The sequence below is a fragment of the Coturnix japonica genome, chromosome 5, assembly GCF_054131305.1.
Source record: "Coturnix japonica strain WE chromosome 5, WE-NBRP24, whole genome shotgun sequence".
In the NCBI taxonomy this organism is placed as follows: Eukaryota; Metazoa; Chordata; class Aves; order Galliformes; family Phasianidae; genus Coturnix; species Coturnix japonica.
The window spans coordinates 41,155,583-41,169,310 of record NC_140667.1 but is presented as its reverse complement, the minus strand read 5'-3'; the positions used below and the strand labels follow the sequence as shown (position 1 = coordinate 41,169,310).

The 13,728-nt window shown below is 58.3% G+C and overlaps 1 long non-coding RNA gene across 5 annotated transcripts; it reads right to left on the bottom strand.

The window, feature by feature from the left end:
- Window positions 1-595: 595 nt before the first annotated feature.
- On the bottom strand, window positions 596-12,873 carry LOC116653528 (uncharacterized). Of its 5 annotated transcripts, XR_014947252.1 has the most exons (7): window positions 11,986-12,171; window positions 9,776-9,822; window positions 7,610-9,640; window positions 5,504-7,432; window positions 3,398-5,326; window positions 1,292-3,220; window positions 596-1,114 (listed from the first exon to the last, which is right to left on the bottom strand). It is a non-coding gene; the product is annotated as an uncharacterized LOC116653528 (long non-coding RNA). The 5 variants fall into 5 exon arrangements; XR_014947254.1 differs by lacking the exons at window positions 9,776-9,822; window positions 11,986-12,171 and adding an exon at window positions 12,798-12,873; XR_014947250.1 differs by lacking the exon at window positions 9,776-9,822.
- Between the last annotated feature and the right edge of the window lie 855 nt (window positions 12,874-13,728).

Sequence of the window (13,728 nt, the reverse complement as noted above, 5' to 3'; positions counted from 1 at the left end):
CTGAAAGAGGCAGCAGACTGCCTCTACAGGAGAGCATGCCGGTCATCAGTGAATAGGTGTAGATTAACTCCCTGTTCAGCAATTAAAATACACACACAGAAATGCACTTTTTGTCATAATAATTATCATTAGATTTCCCCCCAATTCCACTTCTTTATGTTAATAAAGAATCATCTCAGCACCCCAGATTGAACCTTGATTCCACCACCTTTAATATAGGGGGAAAGTGGGGAACAAGAAAATGACTGCATCTCACCTAGCAGCTCACAGGGTTAAACATCAGCATTACTGAAAGGCAAAATAGTTAAACAGCATGTATGGACAAAATGTGCAACAAAAATCAGGTTCACAACAGAAACAGAGAGCAAAAAGTCACCAGTAGATGCAACCACAACTACAAAATACAAGAAAAGGCATCAACCACCCACACATTGAACCCATACCTCCAAATGCATTTTAGCCACTTGGGTAACACGTGAATAAAAAAGTAGTGGGAGAAGAAACAAAGAAAAAAATCCCTATAAAGAAACCGCAATCAGCACAGAAAGCGTGCAGCTAAATCTGCATTTACAGGACAAAAACAACAAGAAAGAGGTATAAGTAAGTATTTATTGAATGTCAGAGTTCTCACCAAAGACAACTAACATACAAATAATCAGCAAAGACAAGAACTCAAAAGAGACAATAAGGAAAAAAAAACTACTGAAATTACAGAGCAAAGAAAGGGCGCTACCCTGCTTACAGGGTGCATTCGGGGTGTGGCTGGCACCGTTTCCCAATCAGGGCTGGAGAAGTGACTAAGGCCTTCGAACAGAAGGGGCCACACAGTCCGGGCAGCCAAAAGAGGACCTAGGCCAAAAGCCAACTACAGAAAAAATCCAAGCCCTGGTTACAGGGGGATGTCGCCCAGCACAGAGCCGGCAGGTGCCGGCAACGCTCTACTGTGATGTGACATGCTTTTGCCCAGGGAGCCTCTCCCTTTGCCCATCCGTAGTCGGCCTCTTCCTTCCTCTTCTTCCCTTTGCCCGTCCGTAGTCGGCCTCTTCCTTCCGCCTCTTCCCCGCAGTATCCTCGAAGCTCCGCGTCCCGCTTCTTCCTTCCTCAACGGCCGATCCTTCAGATGAAGGAGGAGACCCTCAGACCCAAGGAGCCCCAACTCCCCCACCTTAAAGGGGACGGGCGAGCCAACGCCCCACGGGTGCCCGGCACACAACCACCCAGCCAAGGATGACCCCGCACCCACCACCCCCAGTTTGTCCCAGCAAGAACTACGTAAAGCAGCATTACTCACTTCAAATCAACGCGCCGCGGAGGTCCAGCCGGTGCTGCAGCAGGGCGCAGAGTCGGGCAACCTGGGCAAATTAGCTGGGCACGCAAAGCGGTGGCCAAAGAGTCGGCTCTTTCCCTGCTTACAGGGGGCCCCAGCCACTGCTTCCATTGCAAAGTGCCCGGGACTCCAGCGCTAGGCCCTCACTTACAGGGCAGCTCTGGTCCCAAAGGCTGAGGGAGGCTCCTTCTCCCCCAACTTAGGGGTCGCTATGATCCGCACCCCGCTAACGAGGCCGGTCACCCCACACAGGCTGCCAGCGGAGCACAAAGGCTCCCACGCCCAGACCCTGATTACAGGCGGGCCGACGACACCCACGGAGCCACAGAGCTTGGTTTCCCCCACAGCAGCGGGAACGACTCTCAGCAGCCAGGCAGTGGGGCGGTACGGACAAAGGCCGCAATCCAGATCCAAGCTACGATTCCAGGCAGGGCGCAAGCCCAGCCACACGCCTCTAAAAGATCAGGGACAGAAACACCCACCCGAGTACAGGGGGTTCCTCAGCACACATCTCATCATAAACAGGGGGCACGCACAGCCCTGCCTACAGGACGGCACCCCACACCTCAGCATCTCCAAAAAGCCCCACGGAGCATAAAGCTCCCACCTGAGCCCGAACGACGGGCCGGCCCGCCCGGCAGCAGCACAACACCACAACATCACATCTCTGGGAGCCCAGGGGGAAACCTCGACCCACTCAGCGGGGAGGTCGCCCCAACCTCAAGCAACTCCTCAACCTACACCTCAACCTGCACCCTCTAACGAGCCAGGGAGGGGTCATTCCCACGAGCTGGCTAGAGCAGCCGGCTGCAGTACTGCAGTCTCCCCAGACCTGCTTACAGCGGGGTGGGCTGCTCGGGGGACAGAGGGCTCCGGGACTCGTGTGGCACACACCCCGAGTACAGGGCTGCCACGCCGGCACATAGCCAGCAGGACAGGCGGCCGCGCAGGCACAGACCCAAGCCCTGGCTACAGGGCGGCCTTGGCCACAAACCTACAGCGCTAGCTCTGCTCTGCCCTAGGGAGAGAAAAAAAAGGGGGCGAGACAAGAGGACATCTCGCTCCACTCGCAGGACTGAGCGGGAACACCCCGCCAAATTGATGCCTCAAGTCCGCCATTCCCCCCCGGAAAGCCGAAGCTTGGCTGCAGCATATTTTCAGGGAAGCCTAAAGGGAAAGCTCAATCGCTCTGTGTCACCCACGCAAGCGCACACAAGGAAAGGAAGGGGAACGCACTCGCACAGGGGCAGCTTTCCAGAAGGGAAGGAGAACACGGCGTAGCCAATGCGCGGGCAAAAACCCGAACCCACGAGCAGCAGACAAGAGCCTCTGACCCACCCCTGGGGGCTGCACGGAGGCCACGGGCCTCAACGCGCCAAGGGGCTTCTCAGGGGGCCAAGGGACAAATGGCGCAACACGCACCCCGACTACGGGGCCGTCACGTTGGCAGGTCACCAGCAGGCAACCGTGCCGAGGGGCTGGAGGAAGGGTGGCAGGGAAAGGGCGCTACCCTGCTTACAGGGTGCCCTCGGGGTCCAGCTAGCTCCGTTTCCCACTCGAGTGCGGAGAAGTGGCTCTCGCCCTCCGTACAGGGGGCCACAATCCCCGGGGCAGCCAAAAGGAGCAAGAAGGCAAAAGGCCAACTACAGCAAAAGACCCGAGCCCTGGTTACAGGGGCAGGTCGCCCAGCACAGAGCCGGCAGGCGCCGGCAACGCTCTACTGTGATGTGACATGCTTTTGCCCAGGGAGCCTCTCCCTTTGCCCATCCGTAGTCGGCCTCTTCCTTCCTCTTCTTCCCTTTGCCCGTCCGTAGTCGGCCTCTTCCTTCCGCCTCTTCCCCGCAGTATCCTCGAAGCTCCGCGTCCCGCTTCTTCCTTCCTCAACGGCCGATCCTTCAGATGAAGGAGGAGACCCTCAGACCCAAGGAGCCCCAACTCCCCCACCTTAAAGGGGACGGGCGAGCCAACGCCCCACGGGTGCCCGGCACACAACCACCCAGCCAAGGATGACCCCGCACCCACCACCCCCAGTTTGTCCCAGCAAGAACTACGTAAAGCAGCATTACTCACTTCAAATCAACGCGCCGCGGAGGTCCAGCCGGTGCTGCAGCAGGGCGCAGAGTCGGGCAACCTGGGCAAATTAGCTGGGCACGCAAAGCGGTGGCCAAAGAGTCGGCTCTTTCCCTGCTTACAGGGGGCCCCAGCCACTGCTTCCATTGCAAAGTGCCCGGGACTCCAGCGCTAGGCCCTCACTTACAGGGCAGCTCTGGTCCCAAAGGCTGAGGGAGGCTCCTTCTCCCCCAACTTAGGGGTCGCTATGATCCGCACCCCGCTAACGAGGCCGGTCACCCCACACAGGCTGCCAGCGGAGCACAAAGGCTCCCACGCCCAGACCCTGATTACAGGCGGGCCGACGACACCCACGGAGCCACAGAGCTTGGTTTCCCCCACAGCAGCGGGAACGACTCTCAGCAGCCAGGCAGTGGGGCGGTACGGACAAAGGCCGCAATCCAGATCCAAGCTACGATTCCAGGCAGGGCGCAAGCCCAGCCACACGCCTCTAAAAGATCAGGGACAGAAACACCCACCCGAGTACAGGGGGTTCCTCAGCACACATCTCATCATAAACAGGGGGCACGCACAGCCCTGCCTACAGGACGGCACCCCACACCTCAGCATCTCCAAAAAGCCCCACGGAGCATAAAGCTCCCACCTGAGCCCGAACGACGGGCCGGCCCGCCCGGCAGCAGCACAACACCACAACATCACATCTCTGGGAGCCCAGGGGGAAACCTCGACCCACTCAGCGGGGAGGTCGCCCCAACCTCAAGCAACTCCTCAACCTACACCTCAACCTGCACCCTCTAACGAGCCAGGGAGGGGTCATTCCCACGAGCTGGCTAGAGCAGCCGGCTGCAGTACTGCAGTCTCCCCAGACCTGCTTACAGCGGGGTGGGCTGCTCGGGGGACAGAGGGCTCCGGGACTCGTGTGGCACACACCCCGAGTACAGGGCTGCCACGCCGGCACATAGCCAGCAGGACAGGCGGCCGCGCAGGCACAGACCCAAGCCCTGGCTACAGGGCGGCCTTGGCCACAAACCTACAGCGCTAGCTCTGCTCTGCCCTAGGGAGAGAAAAAAAAGGGGGCGAGACAAGAGGACATCTCGCTCCACTCGCAGGACTGAGCGGGAACACCCCGCCAAATTGATGCCTCAAGTCCGCCATTCCCCCCCGGAAAGCCGAAGCTTGGCTGCAGCATATTTTCAGGGAAGCCTAAAGGGAAAGCTCAATCGCTCTGTGTCACCCACGCAAGCGCACACAAGGAAAGGAAGGGGAACGCACTCGCACAGGGGCAGCTTTCCAGAAGGGAAGGAGAACACGGCGTAGCCAATGCGCGGGCAAAAACCCGAACCCACGAGCAGCAGACAAGAGCCTCTGACCCACCCCTGGGGGCTGCACGGAGGCCACGGGCCTCAACGCGCCAAGGGGCTTCTCAGGGGGCCAAGGGACAAATGGCGCAACACGCACCCCGACTACGGGGCCGTCACGTTGGCAGGTCACCAGCAGGCAACCGTGCCGAGGGGCTGGAGGAAGGGTGGCAGGGAAAGGGCGCTACCCTGCTTACAGGGTGCCCTCGGGGTCCAGCTAGCTCCGTTTCCCACTCGAGTGCGGAGAAGTGGCTCTCGCCCTCCGTACAGGGGGCCACAATCCCCGGGGCAGCCAAAAGGAGCAAGAAGGCAAAAGGCCAACTACAGCAAAAGACCCGAGCCCTGGTTACAGGGGCAGGTCGCCCAGCACAGAGCCGGCAGGCGCCGGCAACGCTCTACTGTGATGTGACATGCTTTTGCCCAGGGAGCCTCTCCCTTTGCCCATCCGTAGTCGGCCTCTTCCTTCCTCTTCTTCCCTTTGCCCGTCCGTAGTCGGCCTCTTCCTTCCGCCTCTTCCCCGCAGTATCCTCGAAGCTCCGCGTCCCGCTTCTTCCTTCCTCAACGGCCGATCCTTCAGATGAAGGAGGAGACCCTCAGACCCAAGGAGCCCCAACTCCCCCACCTTAAAGGGGACGGGCGAGCCAACGCCCCACGGGTGCCCGGCACACAACCACCCAGCCAAGGATGACCCCGCACCCACCACCCCCAGTTTGTCCCAGCAAGAACTACGTAAAGCAGCATTACTCACTTCAAATCAACGCGCCGCGGAGGTCCAGCCGGTGCTGCAGCAGGGCGCAGAGTCGGGCAACCTGGGCAAATTAGCTGGGCACGCAAAGCGGTGGCCAAAGAGTCGGCTCTTTCCCTGCTTACAGGGGGCCCCAGCCACTGCTTCCATTGCAAAGTGCCCGGGACTCCAGCGCTAGGCCCTCACTTACAGGGCAGCTCTGGTCCCAAAGGCTGAGGGAGGCTCCTTCTCCCCCAACTTAGGGGTCGCTATGATCCGCACCCCGCTAACGAGGCCGGTCACCCCACACAGGCTGCCAGCGGAGCACAAAGGCTCCCACGCCCAGACCCTGATTACAGGCGGGCCGACGACACCCACGGAGCCACAGAGCTTGGTTTCCCCCACAGCAGCGGGAACGACTCTCAGCAGCCAGGCAGTGGGGCGGTACGGACAAAGGCCGCAATCCAGATCCAAGCTACGATTCCAGGCAGGGCGCAAGCCCAGCCACACGCCTCTAAAAGATCAGGGACAGAAACACCCACCCGAGTACAGGGGGTTCCTCAGCACACATCTCATCATAAACAGGGGGCACGCACAGCCCTGCCTACAGGACGGCACCCCACACCTCAGCATCTCCAAAAAGCCCCACGGAGCATAAAGCTCCCACCTGAGCCCGAACGACGGGCCGGCCCGCCCGGCAGCAGCACAACACCACAACATCACATCTCTGGGAGCCCAGGGGGAAACCTCGACCCACTCAGCGGGGAGGTCGCCCCAACCTCAAGCAACTCCTCAACCTACACCTCAACCTGCACCCTCTAACGAGCCAGGGAGGGGTCATTCCCACGAGCTGGCTAGAGCAGCCGGCTGCAGTACTGCAGTCTCCCCAGACCTGCTTACAGCGGGGTGGGCTGCTCGGGGGACAGAGGGCTCCGGGACTCGTGTGGCACACACCCCGAGTACAGGGCTGCCACGCCGGCACATAGCCAGCAGGACAGGCGGCCGCGCAGGCACAGACCCAAGCCCTGGCTACAGGGTGGCCTTGGCCACAAACCTACAGCGCTAGCTCTGCTCTGCCCTAGGGAGAGAAAAAAAAGGGGGCGAGACAAGAGGACATCTCGCTCCACTCGCAGGACTGAGCGGGAACACCCCGCCAAATTGATGCCTCAAGTCCGCCATTCCCCCCCGGAAAGCCGAAGCTTGGCTGCAGCATATTTTCAGGGAAGCCTAAAGGGAAAGCTCAATCGCTCTGTGTCACCCACGCAAGCGCACACAAGGAAAGGAAGGGGAACGCACTCGCACAGGGGCAGCTTTCCAGAAGGGAAGGAGAACACGGCGTAGCCAATGCGCGGGCAAAAACCCGAACCCACGAGCAGCAGACAAGAGCCTCTGACCCACCCCTGGGGGCTGCACGGAGGCCACGGGCCTCAACGCGCCAAGGGGCTTCTCAGGGGGCCAAGGGACAAATGGCGCAACACGCACCCCGACTACGGGGCCGTCACGTTGGCAGGTCACCAGCAGGCAACCGTGCCGAGGGGCTGGAGGAAGGGTGGCAGGGAAAGGGCGCTACCCTGCTTACAGGGTGCCCTCGGGGTCCAGCTAGCTCCGTTTCCCACTCGAGTGCGGAGAAGTGGCTCTCGCCCTCCGTACAGGGGGCCACAATCCCCGGGGCAGCCAAAAGGAGCAAGAAGGCAAAAGGCCAACTACAGCAAAAGACCCGAGCCCTGGTTACAGGGGCAGGTCGCCCAGCACAGAGCCGGCAGGCGCCGGCAACGCTCTACTGTGATGTGACATGCTTTTGCCCAGGGAGCCTCTCCCTTTGCCCATCCGTAGTCGGCCTCTTCCTTCCTCTTCTTCCCTTTGCCCGTCCGTAGTCGGCCTCTTCCTTCCGCCTCTTCCCCGCAGTATCCTCGAAGCTCCGCGTCCCGCTTCTTCCTTCCTCAACGGCCGATCCTTCAGATGAAGGAGGAGACCCTCAGACCCAAGGAGCCCCAACTCCCCCACCTTAAAGGGGACGGGCGAGCCAACGCCCCACGGGTGCCCGGCACACAACCACCCAGCCAAGGATGACCCCGCACCCACCACCCCCAGTTTGTCCCAGCAAGAACTACGTAAAGCAGCATTACTCACTTCAAATCAACGCGCCGCGGAGGTCCAGCCGGTGCTGCAGCAGGGCGCAGAGTCGGGCAACCTGGGCAAATTAGCTGGGCACGCAAAGCGGTGGCCAAAGAGTCGGCTCTTTCCCTGCTTACAGGGGGCCCCAGCCACTGCTTCCATTGCAAAGTGCCCGGGACTCCAGCGCTAGGCCCTCACTTACAGGGCAGCTCTGGTCCCAAAGGCTGAGGGAGGCTCCTTCTCCCCCAACTTAGGGGTCGCTATGATCCGCACCCCGCTAACGAGGCCGGTCACCCCACACAGGCTGCCAGCGGAGCACAAAGGCTCCCACGCCCAGACCCTGATTACAGGCGGGCCGACGACACCCACGGAGCCACAGAGCTTGGTTTCCCCCACAGCAGCGGGAACGACTCTCAGCAGCCAGGCAGTGGGGCGGTACGGACAAAGGCCGCAATCCAGATCCAAGCTACGATTCCAGGCAGGGCGCAAGCCCAGCCACACGCCTCTAAAAGATCAGGGACAGAAACACCCACCCGAGTACAGGGGGTTCCTCAGCACACATCTCATCATAAACAGGGGGCACGCACAGCCCTGCCTACAGGACGGCACCCCACACCTCAGCATCTCCAAAAAGCCCCACGGAGCATAAAGCTCCCACCTGAGCCCGAACGACGGGCCGGCCCGCCCGGCAGCAGCACAACACCACAACATCACATCTCTGGGAGCCCAGGGGGAAACCTCGACCCACTCAGCGGGGAGGTCGCCCCAACCTCAAGCAACTCCTCAACCTACACCTCAACCTGCACCCTCTAACGAGCCAGGGAGGGGTCATTCCCACGAGCTGGCTAGAGCAGCCGGCTGCAGTACTGCAGTCTCCCCAGACCTGCTTACAGCGGGGTGGGCTGCTCGGGGGACAGAGGGCTCCGGGACTCGTGTGGCACACACCCCGAGTACAGGGCTGCCACGCCGGCACATAGCCAGCAGGACAGGCGGCCGCGCAGGCACAGACCCAAGCCCTGGCTACAGGGCGGCCTTGGCCACAAACCTACAGCGCTAGCTCTGCTCTGCCCTAGGGAGAGAAAAAAAAGGGGGCGAGACAAGAGGACATCTCGCTCCACTCGCAGGACTGAGCGGGAACACCCCGCCAAATTGATGCCTCAAGTCCGCCATTCCCCCCCGGAAAGCCGAAGCTTGGCTGCAGCATATTTTCAGGGAAGCCTAAAGGGAAAGCTCAATCGCTCTGTGTCACCCACGCAAGCGCACACAAGGAAAGGAAGGGGAACGCACACGCACAGGGGCAGCTTTCCAGAAGGGAAGGAGAACACGGCGTAGCCAATGCGCGGGCAAAAACCCGAACCCACGAGCAGCAGACAAGAGCCTCTGACCCACCCCTGGGGGCTGCACGGAGGCCACGGGCCTCAACGCGCCAAGGGGCTTCTCAGGGGGCCAAGGGACAAATGGCGCAACACGCACCCCGACTACGGGGCCGTCACGTTGGCAGGTCACCAGCAGGCAACCGTGCCGAGGGGCTGGAGGAAGGGTGGCAGGGAAAGGGCGCTACCCTGCTTACAGGGTGCCCTCGGGGTCCAGCTAGCTCCGTTTCCCACTCGAGTGCGGAGAAGTGGCTCTCGCCCTCCGTACAGGGGGCCACAATCCCCGGGGCAGCCAAAAGGAGCAAGAAGGCAAAAGGCCAACTACAGCAAAAGACCCGAGCCCTGGTTACAGGGGCAGGTCGCCCAGCACAGAGCCGGCAGGCGCCGGCAACGCTCTACTGTGATGTGACATGCTTTTGCCCAGGGAGCCTCTCCCTTTGCCCATCCGTAGTCGGCCTCTTCCTTCCTCTTCTTCCCTTTGCCCGTCCGTAGTCGGCCTCTTCCTTCCGCCTCTTCTCCGCAGTTGCCTCGAAGCTCCGCATCCCACTTCTTCCTTTTGCCCAGGGAGCCTCTCCCTTTGCCCATCCGTAGTCAGCCTCTTCCTCCTTCTCTTTCTTCCATATGCTCACTGTAGAGCTCCACATCCTACTTCTTCTTTCTTCAGCAGCGAGCCCTGAGTACAAAGGGAGACCTTCCTCAGACCCAAAAACCACCAAATCCCTCCACAACATACATGAAACGGCCTGGCTGACCCACCAAGGGCCCTACGCACACAACCACCCAGCGATGGACAACCCCACATCCCCACCTGAACATTTGCTCCAGAGAATAGCAGTTTAAAGTCTGTAGCCAGTCCTGTTGATGAAAGCAGACACATTGCTTTCAGATTTTTATCTTTATTAGTTGTAAAAGAGGACATATATTTAACTCTCTTCTTTGGTAGCATCACTGCTTTTTACCAGTACTTAACTTTGTAGTTTGCATGTTGTTGGTTTATTGTCATTTATTTTCAATAGGACAGTGACAGCATTTCTCTGTGTCCCCTCACCCCACTATTTTGTCATTTCTATTCCTTCCCTCAGGTTTTTATCAGCATAGCAAGGGCATTTTTGTCACTTCCCATCACAGGATTTTTCTCCACCTCCCACCAGCACCAGAACTGAATTTCTGACCCTATCCTCAGGTATTCCTTTAAGATATGAAAAAGCTTTTTCTTGCTTCCCTCATGTCTAGTCATCCCCCATTCCCCCTTGTGCCCTGCTCTGCACATTTACAGCATTTTCTATCCTCCCCCTTCACGTGCCTCTGCAGCATCAAAAACGGCATTGCTATCTTCCCTCTAATGTTCTCCTTATCGAGGGAACATTTTTCATTTCTCCTCACAGGGTGTCATGGTTTTGTAATTTTGCTATCAGTATTCCACATCATAACATCATGTAAAGTATGGATACTTCTATTGAATGTGAAGTCCACAGAATAAGACTACATATCCCAGAGAACAACAGGGGTAATGATAAGTCACGGGACCAGGACGCTATATAATCTCGTTCCCAGGCTGGAGTGCCCTCCTTCTTCTCTCGAACTTCTCGGAGAGTGGGAAGCGTTCCAGCCGTGTCACCTAGAGTTCACAGTAGGCCTCTCAGTTTTTGGGGACTCTCTCTCTCTCTGTTTGTTCGTTTTGTTAGCCTCAATTATAATATATTGTGTTATCCTGTATTTCGATATCATATTTAGGAAAATAAGTTTTTCCTCCTTAGATTGCCGCTGTTTTTATCCCATTCCCCTTTTCCCCCTCCTTTCCGGGCCCCCGGGGGTAGGGCCCATGGGGTGGCTTCCCCTGTCACGGGCATAGGTAAATCTAAGTAACCCGTGACACAGGGTCCCACCTTCCTTCCGCCTCAAGTCTGCCCCAGAACGCATTATTTCTCTTCTTTCTTTCATGCGCGAGAACCACATTTTTCTCACTCCTCTCACGTGCCCATCTCCTGTCTTCGCTTAGCCCAGCAAAGGCATTTCTCTCTCCCTTCCGCAGGCATCCCTCAGCCTGGCAACAGCATTTCACTCGCTCCCTTCCTCAGGCATCCCTCAGCCTGGCAACAGCATTTCACTCGTTCCTGCTCCACAGCTCGGGAATCGCATTTCTCTCTTTCCCCTTCACGTGCTCCTCATCGGGAGAAGTAATTTTTTTTCCTCTTTTCACGCGGTCCCGCCTTCCTTCCCCCCCACCCCCCCCGCGCGCCAGAACGCAGCAATTCGCTTCCCCCCCCCCTCACGCGCTCCTTTGCGCGGGAGCCACGTTTTTCCTCACTCCCTTCACGCGCCTAAGTCTCGAGTCTCCCCTCGGAGAGCGGGCACGGCATTGTTCCCCTCACATTCCCCGACCCCCTTCCCCCCCTCACGTGCCCCTCAGCCCGCGCACGGCATTTCTCAGCCCCCTTCCTCAGGCACCCCTCATCACGGAACAGCATTTCTCTTGCTCCCGCCCCACAGATTCGGAACGACGTTTCTTTTCCCCTCATGCGCTGCTTCATCGGGAAAACAAGGTTTTTTCTCTTCTCACGCGGCCCCACTGCTCCGAAACGCGGCACATCTCCCCTCCACGCGCTCCTCAGCGCAAGAAACACATTTTTCCTCACTCCCTTCACGCTCCCGTCTCACGCCTCCCCTCAGCCCAGCAACGGCATTTCTCTCGCTACCATCCCGCAGCTCGGGAATTGCAGTTTTCTCTTTCCTTCATGCGCTTCCCCCACCGGCAGAACAAACTTTTTCTCTCCTTCGCTCGGTCCCATTTTCCTTCCCCCCCCCCCCCCCCCCCCCCCACCCTCGAGTGCCGGAACGCAGCAGTTTGCTTCCCCCCCCTCACGCACTCCTCAGCGCAAGAACCACGTTTTTCCTCACTCCCTTCACGCGCCCGCATCTCGCGCCTCCCCTCAGCCAGGGCACGGCATTGTTCCCCTCACTCTTCACATTCCCCCTCCTCCCTCACACGCCCCTCAGCCCGCGCTTTTCCTCAGGCACCCCTCATCACAGGAACGGCGTTTCTTTCCCCTCGTGAGCTCCTCCATCGGGAGGACAAAGTTGTTTTTTTTTTTCCTCTCCTCATGCGGTCCCACCGCCCCGGAACGTGGCATTTCTCCCCCTCACACACTCCTCGGCGCGATAACCACATTTCACTCCGTTCACGCTCCCGCCTCGTGCCTCCCCTCAGCAACGGCATTTCTCCCCCCCCGCCCTTCCTCAGGCATCCTTCAGCCCGGGAACGGCATTTCTCTAGATCCCGCCCCACAGCTCGGGAACGGCTTTTCTCTCTTCCCTCTCACGTGCTCCTCCATCGAAAGAACAAGGTTTTTCTCTCACTTTATGCAGTCCCACCTTCCCACCCCGCACGCCAGAACGGAGCATTTCGCTCCCTCCCCTCACACGGTCCTCCGCGCGGGAACCACGTTTTTCCTCACTCCACTCACACGCCGCTCCCCCACCCCCCCTCAGCCCAGGAACGGCATTTTTCTCTCACTCTCCGACCCTCCCCCCCCCCCCCCGCATCCCTCAGCCCAGGAATGGTGCCCGCCTCTGCAACACCCCGCCACACACATACACACCTCTCGCCCAGCAGCAGCACTCATCGCCGCATCCTTCCCTCAGCACGACAACTGCACCCACCTCTAGGCATCTCAACCTGCCTTTCATCCCATAAACATCACCTGCCTCTGCCACCCCTCAATCCACTATCCGCCCTCAGCAACGTCCACTTACACTTCCCTGCTTGATGCCGTCCTGTCCCACAGCCCCCATCCCTTCCAGCCCAGCGAGGATTACACTCGGTCCCTTACCTCAGCCCAGAAGACGTAATTCCAGATTATCGCCACACCCTGACTAAAACACCTGTGCACTCAACAGCCAGTACGCGCGCCTTATCTAGATGCCCCCACACAGTCCACCAGCCAATAGGAGCAAAGAACGCTGCCCTTGCTTCTCACCTTTGTTGCATCCCCTTGCACCGTTCCCGCCTTTTCTACTTGTATGTGGCACGCAGGGCTGCCCCACAGGTGGTCGCACTTTATAAACCAGACACCCAATCTCAGCTGGCAGTTTCTTCACTTCTGGTGTTTGTTTTGTTTGTAATATTGTCTTTTCAGGTGTCTACCTCTATGGAAAAAATCCCTTCTGAATTTAGAAATATTGTTACAGAGAGAAAAATGTGAACGTGCCTGATTACCCCACATCACCTCTTTTTTTCAAGCTCCCATCTTACCTGCTTTAAAACTCAGCAGACAGATTGTATGCTATTGTAGTCTTTTATTTCTGGAGTTTAATCTTCAGTTTCTACTTCTTTGACAACACCCTGGTCAGGGCACCACAGTGCCTGAGCAGCTTCATTGGGTAACAGCATGCAGCTGGGATCTGCAGCTGCTCCTCTTTCACCTGTTTGTAGCCTGCTAGAAACATTCCCCACGTGTGGTTTGCATCACTGCCTGGCTAGTGGGGCTGCAGAAATGTATCAACCAGGGAAAACAGCCACAGATTTGTTTTTGTTTTGTTTTGTTTGAAATTAGTATTTTTTTATTGCAATTTCTCACTGGCTCTTGTCAAAGAAGTTATTCCAATTGTCCTTCCCATCTGTGCCTTGTGTGCATATGAACCTGCAGTGCTTTCAGAAAGGAGTCCTGACCCCAGCAGGACCCACCTAGCCACTCTGGAGGCAAAGAGCTGTGTCTGATTGGGGATTCTGCAGCTGACATAACACAAACACACAACTCCATA